A 6,517-nucleotide genomic window follows, 5' to 3' on the forward strand; every position below is an offset into this window, starting at 1 on the left:
CGGCTACCCCGCCCTGGGCCTGCTGTCCGCTACTCACCTCCTGCCTGCCCCGGAGGCCAGGCCGGAGAGGTCGGCGTGCAAGCCTTGTCGGGACTGGGAGATGCACCTGCAAGGCCTGGGTGCTGCTGCCGCACAGGTGCTGGACGTAAGCGCATCACCCCCAGCCCTGCACCACACTCTCCCCAGCAGGGGGTTGGCTGCCCTCGGGACTGACAGCAGACCAACCTCTTCGGTCTTGAGGACTTGGGGCCAATGCCCCAGTGCCCTCAACCACTTCCTGGGTCCACGCTCCGGAACTGGGTGGCTTCAGCCTATGGGGACAGAGAGAACCACAGCTGGCCATGCTTAAGAGTGGCCTCTGTTGTGTAGGGAGGTGGAAAGGAGTCAGATGTGAATGTGCAGGTGGGCCCAGAGGATGCACCAAGATGAAGGGCCTGTTTGGGAGGAGCCTAAAGCAGGAAGGGCAAATGAATTTCATCTTGAGGGCTGACCTGGATCAGCTGCTATTGGCTGCCTGGAGATGCGGGCAGATACCATCGAGGTTGCGGCCAGACTTGGTGCAAAAAGACTGCCATGATTGATTAGTGATGTCTGCCAGGGCACGAGAAAGGAGAATGTAGTGAATCTGCCTGTATTTGCCATTCCTGGCCTGGAGGGAAGGGGAGAGAAAGATGTAGGGTGTGGACTACCTTGTCCTGAGGTTTGGGGAAGCAGGGGAGGGATCCCGGCTCCACAGAGGGTTCCGACAGCCCCCTCCGATGGAACCTGTGGGATCTAACCCACGGGCAAGCAGGGGAGCTGGAACAGGAAGATGCAAGGTGTGTGCGTGGGGCCACATCAGGAGAGCCTGCAGATACTAACGTGGAAGAGGAGGGTACAAAGGAAAGGTTATGGGGACAAAGTCAAGGACAGTTTCAATGGTGGGGGCAGGGCTAGCGCTCCCAGAGATGGTTTTTGGCTGGTGGTCCCCGTACGGACCGGGTGGATGAAGGGGCACCCATCCGGAGCCTTAGAGGCCTGTGGAAACTGTGTGGACTGTCCTTTGGCCTCTCCTGGCAGCCTCGCTCCTGCCCAGCCTTCCCTGTGGAAGGGAGGTGGTAGGTCACTTATCAAAATGGCCCTGGGGAATGACCCACATCCAAAGGCAGGCCCAGGGAGACCTCTGCGGTCCGGTCACACAAATCATGCAAGGTCTGCACAGATAGACACCCCAGAGCCACGTCTCCACCCGGAGGGCTTGGACAGACCCCCCCAGAGACATCCAGAGCTACACTGGAGGGCAGCTCTTTTTCAGAGGGTGCAGATGCCTCTGCAGTGCCCCTGCTCTGGCCGGCGCACTTCCTCAGGCTTGGTCAACAGGTGGGGAGGGCGGCCCAGGGAGAGGCCAGAGCCATTGGGCAGAGCCAGCCACGCCCCCGGGCCTGGCTGCCCAGCTGCTCCCTACCATCACCCAGGGAGTCGTGTTTCCACGGGGATGACTCTGCTCATCCCTGCTGACCCCGTCCCTCAGCTGCTCATCGGCCCCATCGTGTGCATGGGAGCGCGTGTGTGAGCACACACACGGGCACACACACGCGCGCACACACCCCACAGTCATACCCTACCATTTGCTACACACCTTCCCGCCTTCAGCCCGTCGCTGCCCTACAGACACGCCCACACAGAAGACACTGACCTGCCGGATGGCCCTGGAGAGAGACCCCATGGCTGCTGGGCTCCCTCCCAGTTCACAGGCCACGCCCGGCAACAGTCCTCTGGCCTGATGCTGTCCACTCTGCCCTTCACAGGGGCCCAAGCGGGACGACAGAGAACCAGAGACAGTCTGGCTCCGCCCCAGCATTCGTGGAAACTACACTCACTGGAGTCCCTGGAGGCCCCCAGAGGACAGACCCAGCGGTGTCTCCTCAGCTGGCCCTCCTGGTCCCCCTCAGGCACCTCACACTGCCACTGCCTTTCTTCCTGAGAGGAGGGCCTGTCCTGTCCCTCTGGCCACTGTCTCCACCTCAGCTTTGTGAACTCCTCCTTCCCACTCCTGGAAAACACTGCTTCTCCAGGGCCTGGTCTGTAGCCCCGTTTTCCTTTTGACAGCACGGACCCCTCCTCGTTGTGTCCATCCCTGCCCCGGGGGGGTAGCCGCCACCCACCTCCTTTCCATGGTCACTATGGCTTTGCCGCATCTGTTCCCACTTCCCCAGTGGCCCCAGACCGGTCAGGTCAGAGCTTGGTGCAGCCAGAGCCTTCAAAGCTCTAAGATAAATGGTAATTCGTGCCCTGCCTATGTGATTGCCTGGTGGTATCCGTCTCCCCCACCAGACTCCTCACAGCCTGGGGTTTGGGGTCACCACTGATTCTGGTGCCTGGCACATTGGTACGGATCTGTTTAACGACTGCCGCCCGGTCCCCGCCTCTCTTCGCTCGCCTGGGCTCAACCCTGGGCTCCAGACCCACAGATGGCACAGCCAGCCTGGCACCTCCTCCCGCTGATCCCAGCGGCCCCAGACGGACTCCTTGTCTCTCCCTTCAAAATCTGCACTTCACCCTAAATTTCTCTCCTGCCCTCTTCACCAGCCCTGGAGCCCCTTCACATCTGGATGTCTTGGTATGTGAGAGGGAAAGTGCCCTCCCTGGCTAGGCCAGTTGAGGCACAGTTTTGGTTGGTGTATACCTGCTCCGTTCCCAGGCCCAGCACCCACGAGGCTCTCCATCCTCCAGGCTCCATCACCCCTCACCTGCTCCATCCAAACCCCCCACCTGCCTCCCTACTCCCCACTGGGCTCCCCTGCAATCCACGATCCGCACTGCCAAAGCCACAAATCTGATCAAACCCACCTCCTCCTTCAGTGGCTTCTCACTGCTTAGTAGTGTGTCCACACCCTTCCACCTGGCTCCCCAGGCTTGCCACGATCCAGTCCCTACCTGACCCCCTCCTCCTGCCCCACACGCGCCCATCCTCTGGCCATGCTACGTCTGTCCTCACAAAGGGGCCAAGCTGTTTCACACCCACCCCCACACCTTTGCTTATGGTCTGCTTGCCTCCTGGAACACCGCTTCTTTTCGTCACCCCAGAGAACTTTAATTTGTCTTTCTAGACCCAACCTCCCTGGGCACCCTGGCTGAATGGATTGCTTCTTTGTACCACCAAAGTGCCTAATACGGAGCAAAAAGGTTATTGAATGAGTGAGTGAATGAATGAGTGAGTGAATGAATGAATGAATGAAGGAATTCGAGGAGCCCTCCACCTTTGCCCCTTTCTCCTGTAAGCACACCCTGTACCTAAATCATGACCAGAGACCACATCTCCTCTGATATCCCCTCCCCCACCTCCTTCCTCGGTTCACCCTCAGGTGCAAGTGCCCCTTGTCACTGTGATCCTTGGGCTGCTTCCTGCCCTCACGCCTTTTCTCTGCATTTTCTCCCTCTCCGACAGAGCCCTCTGACCTCACTTCCCTACGTGTTGTCTCAATGACAAGAGCCATCCTTATAAACCCTCCTCGAAAATACCTTCGACTCTTGCCTTCTCTCTCCTTCCATTCCACTCACCTGGGGAAACCCCAGCCCCCCTCTCCCAGCTGTGTTTCTGAATCAGGCCCTGGGCAGCCGGATGTTGCCAGAGCAAAGACCAGGCCTGGCTGGGTTCACAGGTGACTTTGTGGTTACAAACTCTACCTTTATCCTCACTTCTGCCCTGGGGAGTGCAGGTTTCTCTGATGGTCTCACCTCACTTTTCCACTTAAAAAAATTTTTTTTGAGGGTGGGTGATGGGTATTGAGGAGGGCACCTTTTGGGATGAGCACTGGGCGTTGTATGGAAACCAATTTAACAATACATTTCATATGTTGAAAAAAAAAGAAAAAAATAAAAGCCCACATAAGTAATAGTGAAAAAAAAATTTTTTTAATGTTTATTTTTGAGAGAGACAGTGAGTGGGGAGGGGTAAAGAAAGAGGGAGACACGGAATCTGAAGCAGGCTCCAGGCTCTGAGCTATCAGCACAGAGCCTGACACAGGACTCGAACTCATGAGCTGTGAAATCGTGACCTGAGCTGAAGTTGGCCGCTTACCCGACTGGGCCACCCGGGCGCCCCTTGCTTTTCCACTTTTTGAGAAAACTATTCCATGCCTTCTCTTCTTTCCTCTAATCCACCACCCCCCTCCCCGTGATGCTCTCAGCTGGTGACTTTGCCTCAGTCTTCCATGAGAACATAGCATCGCATCCTATCTAACCAACAAAACCATCTTCATGCCCCGCCCCTTGCCTTCACCATCCCGCAAAACTGGAAGAAGAATCACCAAAGGCGAGGCCTTCCACATGGGCTCAGCCCCGACCCCTCTTGCCTTCCCAAGGACCTCATTCTCTAGCTATCTTCTCTCTACCACTGTGAACCTCCTCTTGGCTATGACCAGGATCTCCCATCTTGAAAATAATGGCAGTGGTGACAAAAGCTCTCCTGGTCTCATGCCCCTTCATCCGTTGCCCTATTTTTCTATTTCCTTTCATGGAGAAGCTTCTTAGAAAGTGTCTACACCAGCTGTCTTTACTTCCTTACCTTTCGTTTGCTCTCTAACCCATTCCAACCTGGCTTCCATTTCCCCCACTCAACTGAAATGGCTTTTGTCAAGTCACTAGCACCCTCTCTGCTGCCAAGTCTGCTGAACACTTTTCTGTCTTCACCTCCCTCAACCTCTCAGAAGCATTCAACCCAGTTGGCTGCAGCCCCCTTCTGGAAAGGCTCTACTCGCTCAGCCTCCATGAGAGCATAGCCACGGCTTCCCTCCTACCTCTCTGGCTGCTCCTTCTCAATTTCTTTGCTTGTTCCTCTTCCTCTCTTCAGTCTCTAAAGCTTCTCAGGGCCCAGTCTGGGTCTGGATGGCATCGTTCTTAGGACTGTAAATTGTGTCACAGGAATATCGTAACATCTCCTTTGAACTCCAGACTGATATAACCAACTGCCTACTGAACCACTCTTGTGTGGATGGCTAACAGGCATCCCAACCTATGATATCTGGAATGAAACATTTGCCTTCCTCAACTGTTCCAACCCGCAGGCTTCCCCAACCCAGAAAACATCTATCCATCCATCTGGTTCCTCCAAATATCAGGGTGCCTCTTTGAATGCTCTTTTTTTCCTCGCCTTCTACATCCAGCCCATCCAAGGTTCCATTAATACCATCTCCAAAATATACACGTCCTCCACCTTTTCCCCTTGGACCATATCACAATAAGCTCTCACAATAACCTGTTTCCTGATAACTGCTTTTGCCCTGCCCCCCTGCAAACCTGCTCCATAGAGCAGTTAGTGATCTTTTAAGAATAAGAAACTAATCATGTTGTTTCTCCTGCTTAAATTTCTCCAGCAACTTCCTGTTGTGCTTAGAACAAGACCTAAATGCCTTATGGTGGCCTACAAGGCCTGGGGATCCAGCCCCTGTCTCCCTCTCCACCCTGTCTCCTGATTCCTCCCTGCTCCCTCTGCCCCAGTCCCACTGGCCTCCTTCCAGCTCCTGGACCACTGGGCTTATGCTTGCCTTTGGCTTTTACCTGGCCCTGTGCTCCCCTCCCTGTTCACATGGCTCTTCCATCTTATCTCCCCCCCACCCCCACCCCAGTCTAGGCTCAAATGTCTCTTCTCCAAGTGGCTTTCTCCTTCTCTACTCTCTATCACAGTCCTCTGTATTTTCCTTGACATCATATGTCATAATTGGTAATTACTTAAACAAGTAACTTGCCTAATTTATTTGTCTAGACTGAAATGCCAAGAGGACAGGAACTGTCTGTCTAGGTCACCATGCCCAGTCCCAGGATTGGGCACAGAGTAGGCACTCAGTACATGTTTGCTGAAAGAATGAGCGGATGAAAACTTGGATGCAGACCTTTCCATGGTTAAAATGGATTCCAATATGTTTCATTGTTTCATCCCTTTGTTCATTTATTTATCCATCCATCCATCCATCCTGTTAATAAGCCAGAAGCTACGCTAGCCCCGAACAGGACTTGAAGATGCACCAGTTGGGCATCTTGGTTTCTGAGAGCTGGTAGTTAGGGGAAAGGGGACATGGGGACATATAACTATGACATGAGAAATCAATGCTTACTCTAAACAGGGGAGGTCGTCGTGCTATGGAAGTTCAGGTGAATGAATGGCTACTTCCAGGTCAGAGAAGGAAAGATGTGGCTTTTCAGTTGGGCCTCAAAGGATGCTTGCGTTATAAACACAGAGGAATGGAGGGGAATAGTACTCCAGGGAGAATGAGCAGCCAAAACAAAGACAGAAGCAGGACATAGGGAGATGCATTTGTGTCAGTCTTTGTGGGGCACAGAATCTATTCAGGGATTGGGGGAAGGTGGGTTGGGCAGCTGGCTGGCTATAGCAGGCCTGGGCGTCTGGACTTCACCCTGCAACCCTGGAGAGCCCCTCACATGGGGCAGTGTGTCCACCCTTTCGATATGTGTAGAGTAGACAGGACAAGCTGTGCTATTTGCAGTGGACACCGGTGGAGGAATGAAAGGTTTCCTGGGA

This window comes from Lynx canadensis, chromosome E1 (genome assembly GCF_007474595.2).
Source record: "Lynx canadensis isolate LIC74 chromosome E1, mLynCan4.pri.v2, whole genome shotgun sequence".
Classification (NCBI taxonomy): domain Eukaryota; kingdom Metazoa; phylum Chordata; class Mammalia; order Carnivora; family Felidae; genus Lynx; species Lynx canadensis.